This window comes from Scyliorhinus torazame, chromosome 21, assembly GCF_047496885.1.
Source record: "Scyliorhinus torazame isolate Kashiwa2021f chromosome 21, sScyTor2.1, whole genome shotgun sequence".
Taxonomy (NCBI): domain Eukaryota; kingdom Metazoa; phylum Chordata; class Chondrichthyes; order Carcharhiniformes; family Scyliorhinidae; genus Scyliorhinus; species Scyliorhinus torazame.
This window is the reverse complement of record NC_092727.1, coordinates 101,745,492-101,768,306: the sequence shown is the minus strand read 5'-3', so window position 1 is coordinate 101,768,306 and position 22,815 is coordinate 101,745,492. Positions and strand designations below refer to the sequence as shown.

The 22,815-nt window shown below is 46.4% G+C and overlaps 1 long non-coding RNA gene across 1 annotated transcript in view; it reads left to right on the top strand.

Moving 5' to 3' along the window:
• Positions 1-19,736, top strand: part of LOC140398022 (uncharacterized) — a 196,718-nt gene extending 176,982 nt beyond the window's left edge. The window contains exons 2-4 of the long non-coding RNA XR_011937386.1: positions 1,483-1,621; positions 8,331-8,545; positions 19,220-19,736. This is a non-coding gene — a long non-coding RNA (uncharacterized lncRNA). The remainder of the gene's footprint in view (positions 1-1,482; positions 1,622-8,330; positions 8,546-19,219) is intronic.
• The last annotated feature ends 3,079 nt before the right edge of the window (positions 19,737-22,815 follow it).

Here is a 22,815-nt window from a genome sequence, read left to right as displayed (position 1 = left end):
CTCAAGAACAGCTTCTCCCCTACTGCCATCAGACTTTTGAATGGACCTACCTCGTATTAAGTTGATCTTTTCTCTACACCTTGCTATAACTGTAACATTATATTCTGCAGTCTCTCCTTCTTTCCCTATGTATGGTACGCATTGTTTGTACAGCATGCAAGAAACAATACTTTTCACTGTACACTAATACATGTGACAATAATAAATCAAATCAAATTCACTGAGCCAACAAGGGAGGTCCAAGAAAGGAGGGAGCTGAAGAAGATTATTGTCGTCCTCTCGGTTTTAGAGTTTTAAACAATTCGAGCAATCTCACAATTATAACATGTTTCCACTTCTTTCCCTTTGCCAGTGGTTTAAAATTGTTTTTGAAGAGCCTTTGTCAACAAAAACTTTCCATTTGAAGTCCTAACAGTCAACTTGATTGGTATTGTAAAAGGATGACTGGTAACTCTTTGAAATGCTGAAAGGCATAGGTAAAATAGATTTAAGCAGGTCATTAACCTTAAACTGTGCTCACAGGACTCAAAGACATAAGTACTAAATTGGGCAGCCTCAAGCAAAGGAAGATTAGAAAATGATTTATTTACCCGTACCGAGTTGTGATGATGTGGAATATTTGCTACTAAAATCAGCTAATGCTGTCAGATGAATACCTGCTGAAAACTGTGAAGTGACTACCTGATTAAGAACAGGACTGATGGTTATAGGAATAACCACAGAAATCGGTGGAGTAAGTGATCGCTTGCCTAAAAAGCAATTCTAAAAATAACAGTTCACAGTTGCTCACGGTGTTAGTGACACCTTCACTTTCACAAAACCATTACCTCCCCTACCATTCTTTCCATATCAGCTTCTCTATCTTGGATAGTTGCACTGATAAACTGACAGAGGTTTCCCATGCCACTCTGACACAGTGGTTAGCACTGCTGCCTCACAGCACTAAGTACCCAGCTTCAATTCGGGCCTTGGGTAACGAACTGTGTGGAGTTTGCACTTTCCACCCCGTACCTGCATGGGTTTCTTCCAGGTGCTCAGGTTTCATCCCACAGTCCAAAACTGTGCAGATTAGCTGGATTGGCCATGATAAATTGCCCCTTAATGACTAAAAAGGTTACCATGATTGTGAGATGCCGGGTTGGACTGGGGTGGGCATAGTGTCTTTCAACACCAGTGTCTTAAAATCCAACAGGTTTGTTTCAAATCACTAGCTTTTGGAGTGCAGCTCCTTCATCAGGTGAGTTTAGTAAGACTTCTTACTAAAAAGGTTGGGTGGGGTTGACGGATTAGGCTGGGGTGTGGGCCTAGCTAGGATGGACAGAAATGTAATATAAATAGTATTCATTATTATTCCTTTGTCTTGCCAATTTGTATTTAACTTGTTGATAAACAGTCAGTCTTCCAGTTGATGACAAATTATTTATTGAGTAACAAAATAATATACTTGTGAGTTCTTTCACTTTAATTTGTTGTTGATTGTAGGTCCACGGGCTGGATTCTCCGATCGGCACGGTAGCGGAGAATGGGCATCAATGACTACATCCGGTCCGACGCCGCTCCCGCAATTGTCCGGGCCCCGGAAAATCGCCGCGAATCATGATGTGCAATCTACACAGCACAGGTAGGGGGCCATTGACAGAGGCCCCCCCGTCATTCACCGAGGGTAACTGGCCGAGTTCCCGACGGCGTGGTTCTAACCACGTTTTGCCTGTCGGGAACGGCCAGTGGTGGCTGCGGACTCAGTACCCGGCCGCCCTGGTGGGGGGGTCGGGGGGATCCTTCACCAGGGGGTGGGGGGGGGCCTCATGGACGGCCAGGGGGGCACCGATCCGTGGGCACGTGCGATCTCGGGGGTCCTACATTTTTGGTGCCACTCCACGGTCCGAGTCCGCCATCGCGCTCGGCGCGGCCGCCGCAAGCCGCCGCCGCCGTGCGCAAGTGCGTGGGGACATAGCCCCATTATTGGAGAATCCCGCCCACTGTGTTGTTTTAATGATGCCAACGAAAAATGTATTTTCCAGAGAATAATTTTCATAATTTTCTGAGAAATTCCTTTGCGAAATTTTATTTTCTGTTTTCCCGATGGATCTAACATTGAAATGCTTTTCCTGTGTAATATTGAGACAAATTGCTGTTGATTTACACTGAGAAGCGAAGTGGTTTAGATTTAAGCACTTCAAACACCGTTTTCCCTGAGCAGGACAATTCCCCTTTAAGCTGTGCCTTTTTACACCAGAAACAATACATTGTGGTCACTGTTATACATCTGGATCAAAGATTGTTAATTGTTAAGGGGAAGAATGGCAACAGTGGCACTTGCATTTTCAACAGACCAACCCGATCTCATAATTACCCCAGTTATTCCTCTCGCAAATCCAACTCTCAGTACCTCAGTTAACGAAGCCACTCTATTCCTGCACAGTTCACAAAGACACTGACATTTTCCTTCAGTGTTAAATGATAACACTGAAGTTCTTGACCCGAAGTGACTGAATAGAGGCCTGGACGGCACCCAGACCTTGGAGCCCATGAGGAAATGTCAGGGATGGTAACTTCCTGTCCACGCCTCCCCCCATGAGATTTGCTTTGCTCCACACAAATGCATAATGAGCAGAACAGCTCGAGAGTGTACATCGTCAGCCTGTCCACTCCCTAGTCTGCAACCCATACCCCCATCCCAGCCCCAAGTGGCAATGACCCCCACCTCATTGCTTGGGACTAAGCTTGGACCCTAGAATAAAAGATTCTGCCCACAGGGGAAAGTGTACAGACTGGAGTATTAACAAAAAACGAATTCAACGAGTCAAAGTGATTAAGCAAATGGGCACGACTCCGAGGTGACTCAAAATCAAGGAGCTGGATGGACGATTTGGAGGCTAAGTGCCGACACTGGCATAGGAGCTGTCGCGTTTTACAATGACAAACTCAGCGCTGAACCCTCACTGTTCCTGCAACCGGTGAGGGACGAGCAGCTGCGCCGGGCAAAGCCCCCGGCTCCCACGACAAAAACGGCTGGAGATTGACGGGTCCGTGTCCGCACATGCGCACGGCGATGACCTGCAGCGGTCGCGCCGTAAAACATGGCATCGGTCATGCGCGGACCCGGCCTGCCAAATTCTGCCCCCTGGCCACTCCCTGGCCACCCCCCCACCAGTCCTCCCAGCTCTGGCGGAAGCCCCCACCCCAGCCAGCAGCATGGCTCCCGGCCGACTGTGGTGGACTGTGTCCAGCACCCGCCACAGTATTTGGCAGGCCGGGTCCGCGCATGACCGATGCCATGTTTTACGGCGCGACCGCTGCAGGTCATCGCCGTGCGCATGTTCGGACACGGACCCGTCAATCAGGAACTCAGCCCATCGGGGGAAGGCCTTCAAGTGGCGCGCTAACTCCGTTCCAACGGCATGCGATGCAATGACATCATTTCGGAGGGGACAAGGTTAGAAAACCAACGTCAAACTAGCCCCATCCCGATTTGGGCGTCGGAACTGATTCTCCACCTGATCACTGATTGCAATATCGGCATCGGGCAACGGTGAATCCCGCCCAAGATATCTGCAGGTGGGATACCTTGAAGTAGGCATAATTTGAGCAAAAATGGAAACCCAAAGATCTTCTGTCAGCAAATAAATCATAAGCAGGTAGTAAGAGGTACAGTGGGTCCATTTAGGGACAAAGAGGGTCGTCTATTCTTGGCACAGGGTGAGGCTAGAATATTTAATGAATTATTTATATCAGTGGTTACTAAGGAAGGGAGATTGGACTTAGCAAAGCTGAAAGTCTTGCACCCACATCTTACAGCATTAACACAGTGCCAGCTATTCAAGCATGACAGCTCCATCAACCAGGCACATTATACCACAATCACTGACATAGTTCCACTCTCAGACCAAGCTGGTGCACAACCAGATTCAACAGAGACTATCTGGAGTTCAGGCACACCAGCCTGTCCTAACCTTCATGGACGAGATGGCGCTGGCTGTTATTCGAATGGTCATTGCTGAAGCCAAAGGCAATGGAGGGGCTGAAATCATTGAAGGTGGTGAGGAGAGTGAGATGATGAGGAGAGTGAGGTGTGGAAGTGAAGAGGTTTAGGAAAGGCATTACGGAGATTAGGGCATGGCATCTGACAGCACAACCGCCAATGGTCGAGAGACCAGAATTAGATCAGTACAGTTAGCTTAGAAGGAGGAGATAACAAAGATAAAACCATAAGACATAGGAGCACAATTAGGCCATTCGGTTCATCGCATCTGCTCCGCCTTTCAATCATAGCTGATATGCTTCTTATCCCCATTCTCCTGCCTTTTCCTCATAACCCCTGATCCCCTTATGGTGGGCAGCACGGTATCACAGTGGGTAGCATTGTTGCTTCACAGCTCCAGGGTCCCAGGTTCGATTCCCGGCTTGGGTTACTGTCCGTGTGGAGCCTGCACGTACTCCCCGTGTCTGCGTGGGTTTCCTCCAGGTGCTCCGGTTTCCTCCCACAAATCCCAAAAGACAAGCTGTTAGGTAATTTGGATATTCTGATTTCTCCCTCTGTGTACCTGAACAGGCGCTGGAATGTGGCAACTCGGGGCTTTTCACCGTAACTTCATTGCAGCGTTAATGTCAGCCTACTTATGACAATAAAGATTATTATTATTAGAATAGGAAGGGGCAAGGTATAGATTGGAAAACAAGGATGAGAATCTTAAAATTAAGACATTTCTTGACTGGGAACCAATGTAAGTCATCATGCACTGGAGTAATAGGGGAATGCGATTTGGTGCAAATTTAATCTGGGTGGAATGTAGGAGACAAGCGTAGACTACAGTAGATTAGTCAAGTCTACAGTTAAAATAGACATGAAAGTGAGGGTTTCAGCAGATGCGAGACAGAGGCAAACCTGGGCAATGATTTGGAGATGGAAATAGGTTGTATCAGGGATGTGCAAATATGTACTTGGAAACTCAACGATGTCACCAGGATTGTGAGCTGTCTTGTTTAAGCTCAGACAGTAGCTACTGAGAGGGATGGAGGCAATTGTTAGGGAACGTGGTTTGGTGCGAAGAACAAAAGCAATGGTTTCAGTTTTCTGTATATTCAATTGAAGTAAATTTCTGTTCATCCAGCACTTACCTGACAAAAAGATAAGCAGCCTGATAATATGGCAAGAGTGGAGGAGGCAAGAGATGTGATGATGGGGCAGAACTGGGTATCATTAGTGTACTTATAAAAATGAACACTGAGCTTCCAGATGATGTTGCCGAGGGGCAGCGTGTAGATGAGAAATAGATGGGGGCCAAGGATAGATCCGTGGGGTCACAGGGGTGACGGTGAAGTCACGGGATAGAAAATATTACAAGTGACATTCTGGTTCCAATTAGATGGATAAGAACAGGACCAGGCAAGTGCAATCTTAGCCAGCTGGACTATAGTGAAGAGGGGTTGGCAGGCGAATGGTACAGTCAACTGTGTTAACAGTGGCAGACTGGTCGAGAATGAAATGGGAGGGAACGTTTACCATTACCAGAATCACAGGGGATGTCATTTATGACTTAAATACGAGACATTTCAGTACTGTGACAGGGGCAGAAATAATCGCAGGAATTCAAACATTGGGTTCCGGGAAAGATGGTTATGGGTTTGGGAGGCAGCAGCATGTTCGAGGACGATGAGAGGAAAGGGAGGTTGGAGATGGGGGTGATAGTTTACACATATGGTGGGGTTGCGGCTTGACTTTGTTGAAGAGAGAGATGAAAGTAGAAAGGAACCACCCCTGAAGCGAGAGAATCAGTAACAATATTAGCTATCGGCTCGAGAGAGCATCAAACAATTTTAGAGTCACAGAAACAGTCAGAAGCAATCAACCTGTAACTAACCTGTAAGTGGTAGATGGTCCCTTTAAGTAGCACTAATGGGGGTACTTGATTCTGCTGAGCACATGTTCGGCTATGCAAGGTTATGAATAACCTTGGTTGGAGCGCTGAGCTTTAATGTGGTACCTTTGGCATCAAATCATCATTGCATTGAGTGATGTCATGACCTGCCTTCCCAGCATGCTTTCAGCCATTGTTCACTGTATGCATGCGCACCTGCACCAATATGGCATCCAGCATGATGGACTCTATTCCATCTCAAAGCTCTCAGGGCACAAGTAACACCCAAAATAGTGAGCATGAACAAAATCTATTACTTGCCTGTTCTTTTTCTTTTATATCAACCATCAATAAACATTAATATTGTTTCAATGCCTGGCTGGACATTGAAGACAGTCGACAGAACCTTCTTGATGTAGAAGCAAGCATAACACTAAACCGTTTTCATTTCTGCTATTGTGTGAGAAAGATGATAAGGTGAGATAGGAATTCCCTTGCCCAATTCTGGATCATCCTACACTCCAGTTTCAGTGTTCATTAAATAATACAGCGAGAGAAAAACTTTACCTGGGCATTTTTACAATCAAGTAAGTCTTACAAAAATAGACAGGAAACGCAATTCATTGGCATCTGTCACAACTTCCTCTCTTTATATTTTTTTTCAGTTCCCAGTACAGTCAGACACATTAACTCTTCCAAGGCTGTCCACTGATGTCATCAGAACTTGCTAATTAAATCTTCACAAAGATCAAGCTTTTCAAAATAACTGTGAGCTAATCAAAACAGGTTTCCCTTAGATTCTTACAAAACCATTAATACCATAAATGCGGCACAAACGAAGGAACATGCCACTTTACTTATTAAATACTGAAAAGGAAATTTAAAACAGATACTAGAAAGATGTTTTCTTTTATACTCATAGGTTGATCATGTTTTGAGTGGTCTGTCCAACACAGCACCTGAGGGAAAAACATTGGGGCCAATGAAAATATAACTGGGCACGGTCATTGTAGACTTAGTATTCAAAAAGATTTGAGCATTAATAGAGTGAATGTTCTTTCCTCATCCTTGCCTTCTCTTCCATATTCAGATTATATGGAAATTGGAGATTGTCTGTGGAATTGTCTTCCCCAGGGAATAGTGACAGCTGGGTCATGGAATATATTCAAGGCTGAGTTAGATCATAGAATCTTAGAATCCCTACAGTGCAGAAGGAGGCCATTCGGCCCATTGAGTCTGCACTGTCTCTTCGAATGAGCATTCTACCCATGTCCACTGCCCTGTCCCTGTAACTCCATAACCTAACCTGCACATCCCTGGACACTATTGGGCAATCTATCATGGCCAATCCACCTAACGCGCACATCTTCAGACTGTGGGAGGAAACCGGAGCACCCGGAGGAAAGCTACGCAGACACGGGGAGAATGTACAAACTCCAGTGACCGAAGGATGGAATTGAACCGGGTCCCTAGTGTTGTGATGCAGCCGTGCTAACCACTGTGCCACCGTGTCACCCTCCAAGATAGATTTTTGATCAGCAAGGAGGGTCAAGGGTTATGGGAGGCCAGACAGGAGAGTAAAGTTGAGCCCACAACCAAATCAGCCAAGATCTTATCGAATAGCAGAGCAGGCTTAAGGGGCCAAAAGACCTCCTCCTGTTGCTAATTCTTATGTGAATGGAATTAAATAATGGGAATGTAGGCTAGCATTAAATTCTAGGACCCTTTATGACACAGTTCATGAAGTCGCTGCGCAAGAGACATATAGATCAGAAACCCGCAATTCTGGTCTGTGTTGAGTTAGATGATCTCAGCTCTGGAAATTGAACACAGTTGGCTGCAATGCCAACTGTTGGGGGAGATGGAAAAAATAAAATAATTTTTCTTGCTCCTGATCACAAGTCATTGTGACTGGAACACTATTTGTGCAGAACATTGTTGAGGGTTGGCCCATTCCCCACAATCAAATTGCAAGTCAACACAGACTAAGCTCATGCCTGAAGGATGATCCCTTGACAAGGGATACCAAAATGGTGGATGTAAATCCCACAACAGGGGAGCAGTGAGCAACAGTACCTAATGCTGCTGCTACCAATATTAATTCCAAAATCATGAAGATACTATTTTTACAAATGCACAACCATCACCCACCCTCTCCTCTCCTCTCTCTCTCCCCCCACCCCTCCCTCCGATATAAAAGCTCATGGACACTGTGGCTATGTTGTGCTCTGAAAAGTGTTTGTTCAAACCAGCAAAACATGTTTGGTACTCCAGAGCAACACTCAGCTTTGCAATGCCTTTCTTAATCAAAGCCAGCTTCATGATTTGTTAAGTTTAAAAGAACCAAATGTGTCTTCTTTTTTTTCCCCTCCTGACTCCCATCTGTATTAAATGTTCTGTGGTTAGCCCAGACTGAAAACAATCATTTATTTCAGAATGAAGCTAATGGGCATTTCCATTATATTCCCACAGCTTTTGCAATGCACGATTTGAATAAAAGCACCAGAGCATTAGAACATGGAATACCGTCCACATATTTAATCATTGGGAAGAAGATATTATTAATGCAAAACGCAAAATTCAGTGGTTTGAAAATCCATTCATGCCAGTTGGACCTACGTTTTAATTTTCAAAAGTATTCTCGAATGTGAATTATACGAGCTGATCTCCCATGATGTTGCTCAGAGGTAATTTGGGTTCTCGAGCATTTTTGTGTTATCTTGCTGTAAGTTGGAGCTGTGTGAACAGTGCCTGTCCTTTAGGCCATTCCAAGGATACTCCCTGTGGGGAATTGGCTTTAATAGACACATCCTGTGAATAATTAGAAAGCAAATTGTAGCCTCTTATAAGTCTCTAGTTCCTGCCCTCAAAAAAAGGACGTGCTATCAAAGTCAGTAGAAATAGCAGGAAATTCATCCCTTTACATATTTTAAATGTGTTGTCTGAAACATGACAGGCCTGTTTGGATGAAACATACATATGCACACAAGTAAACACAGGCCAGAACTTTCGCATTGGAAGGGCTCGGCGACAGGAGCGGAAAATCTCACGAGAAGTCCCGATTCACATTTCACGTCGACATAGCCACGTGACGCAATTGTTGCACCCCCCCCTCTCCATGATGGGGTGGCCTCCCCGATGTTCAGCATTGAGAATATTATTTAAATGCATGAGCGTCTCACCATCAGGCCCATTCGCTTGAGCCATCCCCACTCGTCAGCCCTCCCCCCCCGCTTCCCAGCCCCCCACAAATCCGATCAGAAAATCAATCCATGTCAACAGGATGTGCTCCTGGAGCGAAGCCCTCCCTTGGGTGCTCAGGTAAATACCTCGGGAGGGATGGAGAGGGTCATTCTGGGCACTCCTCCAGGCAATGCCAAGCAGCAGTGTTGGTGGGGGTCAGGTGGGGGTTCCAGGTGAAATCCTTGGCACTGGTACGGCCTTTAGCAATGGCTCCCCGATCCCCAAGGGGCTAAGTGGCTGGCGACGTGGCTATATCAGAGGTCAGTATTAGGTCGTGGGACACACCCATTTAAGTTTTTTATTCTAGGTCCTGCCCGACAGAGAAGAGAAAGACACCATTGATGTCAATGGCTTCAACACCGCTTTTCCTGCCGGCTATTGGCCTTTGCCGATTTGCGGGAAAATTCAGCCACAATGTCTGATCAATGGAGTTTGCACCCCCACCCCCAGTCTTTTGTAAAAAAAAGTGACCATGGATCCTAATTATCTGACAGAATATTGACCTACCTTTGGGTAACTGTGGGTTTTCCTGATGTGGCACTGAGTGGAGATGTTTTCAGGATTTATTTATCTATTAGAATGGTTGTGGAGACATTTGGCCATAAGAACTCAAAAGATCCAGGTGAGTATTCAATGAATTCAGTTATTCCACCATAGACCCCCATAGAGAGAGTATTACTGAAATTAACGATCACACCATAGAATCATAGAATCCCTACAGTACAGAAGGAGGCCATTTGGCCCATCGAGTCTGCACTGACCCACTGAAAGAGCACCCTGCCTAGGCTCACTCCCGCGCCCTATCCTCAGAACCCCACCTAACCTATACACCTTTGGACACTAAGGGGCAATTTATCATGCCCAGTCCACCTAACTTGCACATCTATGGACCATGAGAACAAACCGGAACAGCCAGAGGAAACCCACGTAGACATGGGAGAAAGTGCAAGCTCCACACAGTCACCCAAGGCCGGAATTGAACACAGTTCCCTGACTCTGTGAGGTGGCAGTGCTAACCACTGTGCCACCAATCCAGCTAAATGTTAAAATATTGATTAACATTTTTGATTTCCTGGCTATTGAGAAGAACTCACTTGAAGATAAATTCAGTGTCATTGTCCTCTAGAGAGGGTTGACCCCTTAAAACAGTGAACGGCTGAAAAATACAGACTAAAATGTGATAGCCCATACTCTCTTATCTAATTTAACAACAGGGGCTGGATTCTCCGTCCCGCCAAGCCACATTTCTGCCCCGACCCGCCGGCGGGATTCTCCGTTACGCCGGCCGGCCAATGGGGTTTCCCATTGTGGGGCAGCCCCACGCCGTCAGGAAAGCCCCGGATGCCGGCAAAACGGAGAATCACGCCGCCGGAGTGTCCCGCCCATGTCTTTACATAGCACCTTGAACATAAGGAAACATCTCAAAACACTTTACAGGAAACAAAATATGACACAAAGGCACATAGGGAGATATTCAGTCAGTTGACCCAAAGCTTGGTCAAAAAGGGAGAGTAAAGGACGAAAGTGAGGTAGAGAGGTCAAGGAGGGATTTCGAGAGTTTGCGGCCTCAGCAACAGAAGGCATGGCTACCAGTGGAGCAACAACAGCTGGGAATACCCAATTCACCAGAATTAGAGCACAGATATCTTGGAGGATTGTGGGGCTGGTGGAGATTATAGAGATAGAGTGAAGTGTGGAGAGATTTGAAAAGAAGGTTGAGAATTTTAAGATGGTGCTTGACTGGGAGCCAATGTAAGTCAGCAAGCACAGGCTGATAAGGGGACAGAACTTGCTGTGAGTTAAGACAGGGGCAGCAAAGTTTTGGATGGCCTCAAGCTTACAGAGGGTAGACTCTGGGAGACCAGATAGGATGCAGAGGAATAGTCAAATCTAGTGGTAACAAAGGCATGAATGAGGGTTTCAGCAGCAGGTGAGTTGAGACAGGGGCAAAGTTGAACAATGTTATGGAGATGGAAAAAGTGGTTCCTATAATGAGCAGCACAAGTGACTAGCACTGTGGCTTCACAGCGCCAGGGTCCCAGGTTTGATTCCCCGCTGGGTCACTGTCTGTGCAGAGTCTGCACGTTCTCCCCGTGTCTGCGTGGGTTTCCTCCGGATGCTCCGGTTTCCTCCCACAGTCCAAAAACGTGTAGATTATGTGGATTAGCCATGCTAAATTGCCCTTAGTGTCCAAAAAGGTTAGGAGGGGTTATTGGGTTACGGGGATAGGGTGGAAGTGAGGACTTAAGTGGGTCGGTGCAGACTCGATGGGCCGAATGGCCTCCTTCTGCATTGTATGTTCTATATTCTAGTGATGGCACGAACATGTGACCGGAAGCTCAGCTCTGGATCAAATGCGACACCAAAGTTAATCTCAGACTATTGCCAGCCAGATGGAATTGGTAGCTAGGAAATGACATTTGAAGTGGGGGGCTGAAAACAGCAGCTACAGTCTTTCCAATTATTTGGATCTATTTTCTTCGGCCTAATGCCACTATTTGGGTCAGTAGAATGAGCAAATGAGTAAAGACCTTGCTCAGTTCCTGGGGCTGACCAGAGTTTGGGTGATGGACAGTGGCCTTCATTGATCAGAGAGTGATGCTGTAGTGCCTCTCGCGTCATTCAATGCTTGATTCCACTGGGTGACTACCTGTAAAGCGACCCACTCAGATTGAAAGGTTTTATAGACAAATCTTCCCTGTATATTCTTCTGATTCAGCATTGCAGCACTCCATTATGGGGATTGGAGGTCATCATTGACTTTTAATTCTGACAACAGGGCAGCATTGTGGATAGCACAAATGCTTCACAGCAGGTCCCAGGTTCGATTCCCGGCTTGGGTCACTGTCTGTGCGGAGTCTGCATGTTCTCCCCGTGTGTGCGTGGGTTTCCTCCAGGTGCTCCGGTTTCCTCCCACAGTCCAAAGATGTGCAGGTTAGGTGGATTGGCCATGCTAAATTGCCCTTAGTGTCCAAATTGCCCTTAGTGTTAGGTGGGGTTACTGGGTTATGGGGATAGGGTGGCGGTGTGGGCTTGGGTAGGGTGCTCTTTCCAAGCGCCGGTGCAGACTCGATGGGCCGAATGGCCTCTTTCTGCACTGTAAATTCTATGAACAGCTACCAGTCCTAAACTTCAATCAGACTGTACTGCTACAGCTCTTTCCAGCTTCCAACAGTGCCCAACTTATCTTCCTGTTATGGAGCGAATGCTGATTTCAAGGTAATAATTACATCCAGCACTTGTCTAACCATTACTAATTAGCTGTCTGCACAAACCAAAGTCAATTCAGTCATCTAAGGCACGCTGTTGGGAAGTTGTCCTTAGATTGCCTGAAATGTCATCTCAAAAAGGAGTTTCTGCTTAAAGTGGCCAAACAAACTGGATTCATTAATTAAACTGAATGCTGGAAAATGGCAAAAATTGGTGCCACCTAAAAGAAGGAAGCTTTATGTACACCAGACATTCCTTACTGGTGATACAGAGGTCAGTATTTAGTACTGCGCTCAAGTGTAGTTCATTAGCAGAACATCAATGAGTCATGATTTATCTAGTTCTGTGCAAGAACCTTGGTTAAAGATTGAGATATTAGGAGAGTAGAGGTATGGACTGGCATGGCTATCCATGCCAATAATTTGGGATCTTCCAGGAATCGTACTTGACCGTTACAAGTGTTTGGCACCAAGTGTACACCCTTTACATGCATCATTCAGATTGGTCAATCTAAGATATAGAAAGGGACGCTTGGCACACCCATCAACAGATTTTCTCAGAGTCTTCAGTCCTCTTACATTCTTTTTGTTGAGTTAGAAGAAGACTATTTTGATCATCTTCTCTTTAATCTTCACCCAGCACATTGCAAGAAATTGCAGTGTGGAGAACTCAGCACAACATATCACACAAGCTTGCCACCCTCCCATTGATTCTGTCTACACCTCCCGCTGCCTCAGGAAGGCAGACAGCATTGTCAGAGACTCCTCCCACCAAGGCTTTGCCCTCTCCCAGACCTTTCCATCAGGCAGAAGATACAGAAGTCTGAAGACACGCACATCCAGCGATAGGAACAGCTTCTTCCCCACAGCTACTGGACTCCTCAACGACTCTCCCTCGGATTGATCTGTTCCCTGTAAGAACACTATTTACGGTACCCTATGCTGCTCTTGCTTGTGTATTTGCTTTGTTTGACCCTTGTTCCACACTGTAACCAATCACTGTTTGTCGATGTACTATTTATCAATGTACTCTGTCGATTCTTCGTTTTGTTTACTATGTACGTACCGTGTACGTTCCCTTGGCCACTGAAAAATTCTTTTCACTGTACTTCAGTACATGTGACAATAAATCAATCAACTAATCAATCAATCAGATGTAAGAGGACCCAAGTGCAAAGCATAAATTGAGGACAGGCAGTAAGAGGTTACATAAGTCAGATGACACAGTTGTACTGATTGTTCGAGGCAAAGATAATCATGGCATTCCGCTATGCAATTTGTCGCCAATCAAGGAAGGTAAGAGTTAAACCAACCAGCTCAGACAAAGTTACTAGTACACAAAGTAGAATCAGTTGCTGCCAACAAACCAAGTAGAAAAGATATGGAACGAATGAAGGGGCTCATTAAGTCATTGTTCCAGAAGCTAATGCCACCTTCCCAGATGGCAAAGAAGATCAATATGTAAGGATAAGGTTGTACAAGCTCTGGAAACATTGTTAACCACCAGCATATATATTTTTACCTATCCAATATACTGACTATCCAATGCAGTTAACATGATAGCTATCTAAGGAGATTAATACTAATTTAGCATCACCAATTCAACTCCGTGTCTGACATGATCTCAGTTATAATTTGATGAATTGGAATACAGTTAATGTAGGACTACAGTGATGCTACTGAATTGCCTTTACAAACTCTAATGTTCTTTTTGTGATGTAATTTTGTCTATTAGTTAATCACACTAATATGTGCACTTGTTTATAATATTAATAATTTGTATAATTAATTTTTAAATACTAACAGTTAGGATCTTTTAGTCAATCAACAATTGTTAGCGTATTATTTGCTGTCTGAATTCTACTTTGACGATTTGGCTAGAAAGGATTCAGCAATTCATTCAGATTGGTAAATTGGCCCAACATTAATCAAATACCTTGGGATAGTTTGGCGAATCGGACTTTGGCATTGTTCACTTCAGACGGGCAGTAAAGCCCAAATAGTTTCAGAGTGGACAATTTAGCCAAGTGATTAAGGATTGGGCTGGTTCCTTGACATGCATTTATTGGAATATCTAAACCAAATGTTCTTATAGAACCACCTAGTTTTGCTGCAGTAAAGCGGGGGGGGGGGGGGGGGGGGGGGGAATGGCCCCTATTAGTGTCAGAATAAGGCGGAATTTGGAGTGTAAACATACAAATATATCCCTTAAAGTGTAATGATGAAATCACGCTTGTTGCTATTCATTTGAGTATATTAATGTGAAACAATTCCATCTCAAACAATTATTACATTTCCATCTTTAGCATTAACTCTCTCCAGTGCCTTGCTCCGCTCTCAATGTGCATCCCAGAGCAGACCTTCCACTTTTCTCCCTCTGGCACATTGTGCATCCTCCCCTCTCTTCATAAGAACATAACATACGAACTAGGAGCAGGAGTAGGCCATCGAGCCTGCTCCACCATTCAATGAGATCATGGCTGATCTTTTGTGGACTCAGCTCCACCTTCCGGCCTGAACACCATAACCCTTAATCCCTTTATTCTTCAAATAACTATCTATCTTTATCTTAAAAACATTTAATGAAGGAGTCTCGACTGCTTCACTGGGCAAGGAATTCCATAGATTCACAACCCTTTGGGAGAAGAAGTTCCTCCTAAACTCTGCCCTAAATCTACTTCCCCTTATTTTGAGGCTATGCCCCCGAGTCTGCTTTCACCCGCCAGTGGAAACAACCTGCCCACAACTATCCTATCTATTCCCTTCATAATCTTATATGTTTCTATAAGATCCCCCCTCATCCTTCTAAGTTCCAACGAGTACAGTTCCAGTCGACTCAACCTCTCCTCGTAATCCAACCCCTTCAGCTCTGGGATTAACCTAGTGAATCTCCTCTGCACACCCTCCAGTGCCAGTACATCCTTTCTCAATTAAGGAGATCAGAACGGGACACAATACTCCAGGTGTGGCCTCACTAACACCTTATAAAATTGCAGCATAACCTCCCTAGTCTTAAACTCCATCCCTCTAGCAATGAAGGACAAAACTCCATTTGCCTTCTTAATCACCTGTTGCACCTGTAAACCAACTTTTTGCGACTCATGCACTAGCACACCCAGGTCTCTCTGCACAGCAGCATGTTTTAATATTTTATCATTTAAATAATAATCCCTTTTGCTGTTATTCCTACCAAAATGGATAACCTCACATTTGTCAACATTGTATTCCATCTGCCAGACCCTAGCCCATTCACTTAGCCTATCCAAATCCCTCTGCAGACTTCCAGTATCCTCTGCACGTTTTGCTTTACCACTTATCTTAGTGTCGTCTGCAAACTTGGGACACATTGCCCTTGGTCCCCAACTCCAAATCATCTATGTAAATTGTGAACAGTTGTGGGCCCAACACTGATCCCTGAGGGACACCACTAGCTACTGATTGTCAACCAGAGAAACACCCATTAATCCCCACTCTTTGCTTTCTATTAATTAACCAATCCTCTATCCATGCTACTACTTTCCCCTTAATGCCATGCATCTTTATCTTATGCAGCAACCTTTTGTGTGGCACCTTGTCAAAGGCTTTCTGGAAATCCAGATATACCACATCCATTGGCTCCCCGTTATCTACCGCACTGTTAATGTCCTCAAAAAATTCCACTAAATTAGTTAGGCACGACCTGCCCTTTATGAACCCATGCTGCGTCTGCCCAATGGGACAATTTCCATCCAGATGCCTCGCTATTTCTTCCTTGATGATAGATTCCAGCATCTTCCCTACTACCGAAGTTAAGCTCACTGACCTATAATTACCCGCTTTCTGCCTACCTCCTTTTTTAAACAGTGGTGTCATGTTTGCTAATTTCCAATCCGCCGGGACCACCCCAGAGTCTAGTGAATTTTGGTAAATTATCCCTCGTGCATTTGCAATTTCCCTAGCCATCTCTTTTAGCACTCTGGGATGCATTCCATCAGGTCCAGGAGACTGGTCTACCTTTAGCCCCATTAGCTTGCCCATCAGTACCTCATTGGTGATAACAATCCTCTCAAGGTCCTCACCTATCATAGCCTAATTTCCATCAGTCACTGGCATGTTATTTGTGTCTTCCACTGTGAAGACCGACCCAAAAAACCTGTTCAGTTCCTCAGCCATTTCCTCATCTCCCATTATTAAATCTCCCTTCTCATCCTCTAAAGGACCAATATTTACCTTAGCCACTCTTTTTTGTTTTATATATTTGTAGAAACTTTTACTATCTGTTTTTATATTCTGAGCAAGTTTACTCTCATAATCTATCTTACTCTTCTTTATAGCTTTTTTAGTAGCTTTCTGTTGCCCCCTAAAGATTTCCCAGTCCTCTAGTCTCCCATTGATCTTTGCTACTTTGTATGTTTTTTCCTTCAATTCGATACTCTCCCTTATTTCCTTAGATATCCACGGTCGATTTTCCCTCTTTTTACCATCCTTCCTTTTTGTTGGTCTAAACGTTTGTGGGCAGCACGGTAGCACAAGTGATTAGCACTGTGGCTTCACAGCGCCAGGGTCCCAGGTTCGATTCCCCGCTGGGTCACTGTCTGTGCGGAGTTTGCACGTTCTCCCCGTGTGTGCGTGGGTTTCCTCCGGGTGCTCCGGTTTCCTCCCACAGTCCAAAGACGTGCAGGTTAGGTGGATTGGCCATGCTAAATTACCCGTAGTGTCCATAAGGGTTGGGAGGGGTTATTGGGTTGCGGGGATAAGGTGGAAGTGAGGGATTAATGTGGGTCGGTGCAGACTCGATGGGCCGAATGGCCTCCTTCTGCACTGTATGTATGTTCTATGTAAACCTTTGCTGAGCACTGTGAAAAATCACTTGGAAGGTTCTCCACTGGTCCTCAACTGTTTCACCATGAAATCTTTGCTCCCAGTCTACCTTAGCTAGTACTTCTCTCATCCCATTGTAATCTCCTTTGTTTAAGCACAAAACACTAGTGCTTGATTTTACCTTCTCACCCTCCATTTGTATTTTAAATTCCACCATATTGTGATCGCTCCTTCCGAGAGGATCCCTAACTATGAGATCCTGAATCAATCCTGTCTCATTACACAGGACCAGATCTAGGACCACTTGTCCCCTCGTAGGTTCCATTACATACTGTTCTAGGAAACTATCGCGGATACATTCTATAAACTCCTCCTCAAGGCTGCCTTGACCGACCTGGTTAAACCAATCGACATGTAAATTAAAATCCCCCATGGTAACTGCTGTACCATTTCTACATGCATCAGTTATTTCTTTGTTTATTGCCTGCCCCACCATAATGTTACTATTTGGTGGCCTATAGACTACTCCTATCATTCCACCATTCATGTCAGAGCCTTTAGTCATCAAATCCTAGGAACTCCAGGATTCTATTTTTAAAACTTCTCCTTACTTCTAAGAGCCTTTTCAAAACTCTGCCTTCTCAACCACACCCTCAGTCAACTCCCTTAACCTTCCTTTCAAAATATCATGTGTAAACCACTTGGAATGTTTCACAGCGTTGAGTGTGATTTATCGCCCTTGCAGTTCCTTATTAGAAAAAACATTGGAACAAGCAATAGTACTGAAATGTCACTCCGAGGTGTTACATTGTGAAGTTATTTTCTGCCATTATTTTTCTGAAATATTTTCCCAAGATTTTCGACTGTAAGGTTTTAAGTTCCTGCGATTATAATTTTGACATGATCTTCCAAAGGGAATTCCTCTAATTCTGTGCATTGTTCAGATGAAAACAAGATGAAAGAAAGGATTCAAGCTAGATCAGGTTGCACTGGAGGCAGACTAGCTGCACCCACCCTTGCCCATGCAAACCACATTCACAAGTAGAGGCACATCTGCCATGGAATGTGAGAGAAGAGTTACCTATACAAACTTTGTTTCACTATGGTTGTATTCCCAGATTTAGTAATATCCTTGAATCTTATTTTCAACCAAGCTCCAACACGGACAATTCTTCCAAGTTCACCACACAAACTCTGACTGTTTAAGCATCTAACTCATTGCTAAAGGAACATCAACAATCCAGCTGCAGATCACAAATGTATTATACAGGTCACTAATGCAGTGCTCACTCGGACACTATAGTTTAATCACCTTTCTCGTAGATAACTAGGCAGCACAGTGAAGGTACTGCATTATTTTCAGTTAGTAAAATTCTCCAAAGTTCATGACATTGCACTCATGTTGCTCTGTGGACTTCTGAACACAAATCTATGGCCGACATCGACTGTAATTTGATACATCAAAATATGAACTGCTTTGTTTCAGTAGAAGGAATATGGAGGTGAGCTATTCCATGGAAGGCAAGAAACTAGATGGGGTCTAAAAGGAGTAAATAAATAAATAAATCAATCAATCTGGAGATCAATCAATCACCAGAGTATCAATTCAAGTTGGCAAGGCCTGAAAGAGGGCAAATAAAGTACTGCATTCCATTTTTCCAATGGTTATTAAATTATCTTCAGCTGTCATAAGGTAATGCTCATCCCAGAAAATCACAGCTAACTATACAAGATTAAAAAAAATTAACATCATTGGAAGTACTTTAGACAAAAATAATAATTTCAGGTTAACTTAATGAGGACAAATCTAAGTTTATGGATGACGCCAAATTCCATGGTACACACTTCAGCACATCACAAAGACACGGGGTGGGATTCTCTGTCCCGTCGCACCAATTTTCTGGTGCGGCGCACCCCCGTCGGCAGCGGGATTCTTAAGCCAGCTAATGGTGTTTCCCATTGTGGGCACCCCTACGCTGTCGGGAAATCTGCGGGCGTGAGTGCGCTGCGGGGAAACAAAGGATCCCGCCGACGGAGAATCCACTCCACAAAGTTTGTGCATGAGAAGGATGGTTAAACTGTTTTTTAACCCTCCTTTTGTCCCTTCAGGTAGTTGCTGCAGAAAATGGGAATGTCGAGGAATCACTGAAAGAAATTCAAATCAAACTATCGTCTGGAACCGCGTACTGCTGCACATTTACATTGTGCCACACATCAGTATTGATGTTTTTAACTGGAGCATCGCTCCCTATAAATGTTAAACATTTTACATTGTGCACGTTGCCTGTCGGCCATTTTATTTTACGAATGTCTACTCTTCCATTTGTAATCGAAACGGCGGATGTAAACTTGCAATGCTGAAATTTTGGCGGGGTTTTTCAGCGGCGGAAGCAGCGCGTCATTGGCCGCCATCAGGATCTGCCAGTCCTGCCGGTGCCTGCGTGGCTCACCCGTCCCGCATGGGGGAATCCAACATGGGGGTGACATCCATGTGACTGGAAGATCCCGCTGGCAGGAAGGACCAGAAAATCCCGCTCCAAATCTTCACAGCAGCACAGTCACTCCAGTGCCACCACAGAACGAATACTGTAACTACAGCACGAGAAGTTTCCACTGGTAGTTTCCATTAATCATGTGAGCAAGGAATTTATAATCCAAATAAAATACGATGACAAAATGTAAGTGTTTGAATGAGGACTGGATTATGTCTGTGCACACTGGTCCAATTAGTCTCTGACACTTAACCTACATTTGGTCTTGGCCTTCTGTGTGGAATGCCACGGGGCATCCTATAAGATAGACCAGGCATTGTCAAACTCAGGGGCGCGACATGCGGGTGAGTCGTGGTGGGTGTCGGGAGGGTCGCGGAACCATCTGTCGCGGCGCTCCCGATCGCGCAAATCCATGCGCAACAGCCGCAGCAGCTGGCTTTTAATAATGCTGGCTGCGAGCGGCCTTCAAAATGGGCAGGAACAGATTTTTTAAAAGTCGGCTGCACTGCGCATGCGTGCCCGATCATCAGTGCGCATGTGCAGTTCGGCCGCATTTTCTTTTTATATGGTCGCAGCCTATTTTTTTCAAGTTCAGGGGGCCAAAGGGACCAAAGGGACAAAGGGTCCACTGGGGCCAAAGGGACCCAAAACCATTTCCTCCATTTTTGTCAGCAACAAACAAGGTAAGAGAAAATGGTGGGTCGCGCAGGTCTGCCGGCGTGGGTCGCGAAGGTCGGCCGGCGTGGGTCGCGAAGGTCGGCCGGCGTGGGTCGCGAAGGTCGGCCGGGTTGGGTCCCGAAGGTTGGCCGGTTGGTAAAAATGGGTCACCGGAAAAAAAGTTTGTAAAACACTGACATAGACTATCACATTATATGGCTTTAAATAGTGTCAATATTGGCAATTTGGGACATAGATGAAGGTGATAGGCTTCAATTATTGTTCAATGGAGCTTTCTTTCTAAATTAGTCAACAAAAACAAGTAGCTTGCCTTTTGGCTCAGATCAAGCGTCAGGGGAAGCCTAAGATGAGATGCAATGCTTTTTCTTGTCAGCTTGGATCTTGTATGTTTCTTCTCTTGTGGAGACCCTGGGTGGGTTTCGCTGTCCAGCACGCCGGAATCGCAAATTGCGATTGGACGGATAATCAGGCGTCAGCTGAAAACCAAGGTTGGTGCTGGGCGTTCAACGGAGCGCTATGCCCCAGTACCTCGACAGCGGCGTGAATGCATTCCACCCCTCGCCCCGACATGGGCATGCAAAACATACAGTAGCACTCATTAACATGTAATTAATGGACCAGACTCGGTAGACTCCGCTTCGCGATGTTCCGCCTCCGCCAGGTGGAAGTGACACTGGCGGGATTCACGTGGGGTGTGTAAAAACGGGGACCGAGTGCCGTGGCTGCTGAAGGAGAGAGAGGAAGTAAGATTTCCAAAGACGCTGTGGTGGGCTGACAGTTGAGCCCCTGGCTGGGGACCGTGTGTCAGGACCGGGGTGGGGGACTGGGGGAGTAGCGTGGAGCGACCAGGAGATGGGCCGTGGATTCGGGGTGTCTCCCCGGGGCCGAGGTTTACAGGCACGGACTGCCATTGCCGCGGCCTGCAAGGCAGCAATTAGATGCGCACTCCACTGACTGCCCACTTTGGCCCATAGATGTGCAGAGCACCAAAGGCCATTTAGGTGACACCCCTCCCTCGCGCCACAGGCCAACCTCCCTTGGAACCTGCAGACCCCAGCCGACCAATCAACAGGACTGGTGTGGCCATGTACAACCAGTGGCCCACTAGGTGCTGGCACCCCTCAGTACACCGATCCAAGGCGGTGCCCCACTGCAGGGGGAGCAGGGTCAGTGTAGAGTGCAGAATGCATACCGGACACATGCACCATGGCTTTTGGCATTTACCCTGGCACACTGCCCCTCTCATGGCAGGTACCCCACCAGTGGCACTATCAGCCCTCCCCGCAGGACCACTGGCCGTAACCAAGCCTCGTCTGCCCACTGGATACCTGCTACCATCACCTGGACAGGTAGGCACAACTCATGCGTCACACACAGGACCCACGACACACCACAGCTACAGTCCTAACAGGTGCCCTTACCCCTTGCCCAGCCTCATGCATGGGACCTGCCTGCATGCATGCCGCCAGGCATGGCATCGGTCAGAGGCACACCTCGGCTCCCCCCCACCCCACAACCAGGTGCCAACCTGCTGGCAGGATATCATACGGCCCACCTAAGGAGGACACCCACGGGAGACCGCACTGAAATGAGCAGGACAGGGGCCGCAGAGTGTATCGCTGGCATGGGTTGCACTAGCCTCCGGTACCCCTGCCAACAGGGAAGGGTGGTGGGGTGGGAGGCCCCCCTGGTGCAAGGCAATGATGGGGCTAGGGGTGTGGTGCAGAAGTCAGAGTTTCAGGTGAAATGGCCGGGGGAGGGGTTAAGAGGGAGGAGGGGGACACATGGGGGCAGGGGCACCGCGTAGCCCATTGGACCTGGCTGGGCACAGGAGTATCTACCACGCTAACAGGTCTGCCATTTACCGCCTGCAGATAATGGATTTCGGAGTCCAGCCAGGAATGGTCGTCATCTGCCTGGCTGTGGGGACCCTTGCGGATGCATTGAGGCTGAACGAGCAGGAGATGTTTGGGGAGGACCCTGCAGAACAGCAGCCTGCCCCAGAGGAGCAGTGGCCAACCTGTGAGGTTGGAGAGCCAGCCGTCCAACAGGCCGAAGAGGAGCTGGGAGGGGGGTGCCACATCAGGCCTCATGTATATCGTCATCGCCCGTCACTTGAGGATCTGCCGGACCAACCATGTAGCCGACCACTGGGGCTGAGCAGCGAGACACTTGCAACATCTCTGCTGGATGATGGCCCAAATGGCACTGTGGGGGTTTGGGGGAGCGTCAAGGTGATGGCAGCCCTGGACCTTTACGCCATAGGGTCCTTCCAGGCCCCAAATTCGAACCTGTCCATAATATCTCAGGCATCTCTGCACAGGTGCAACCACACCAACATGGATGCCCTATATGGGCGGCACAGTGATTAGCACTGCTGCCTCAGAACACCAGGGTTCTGGGTTTAATTCCTACCACAGGCCACTGTCTGTGTGGAGTTTGCACTTTCTCCCCGTGTCTGCGTAGGTTTCCTCCAGGTTCACCTCCGGGACTCAGCCACTGGCAGATCAACCATCCCGTCCAAACCCCACATCA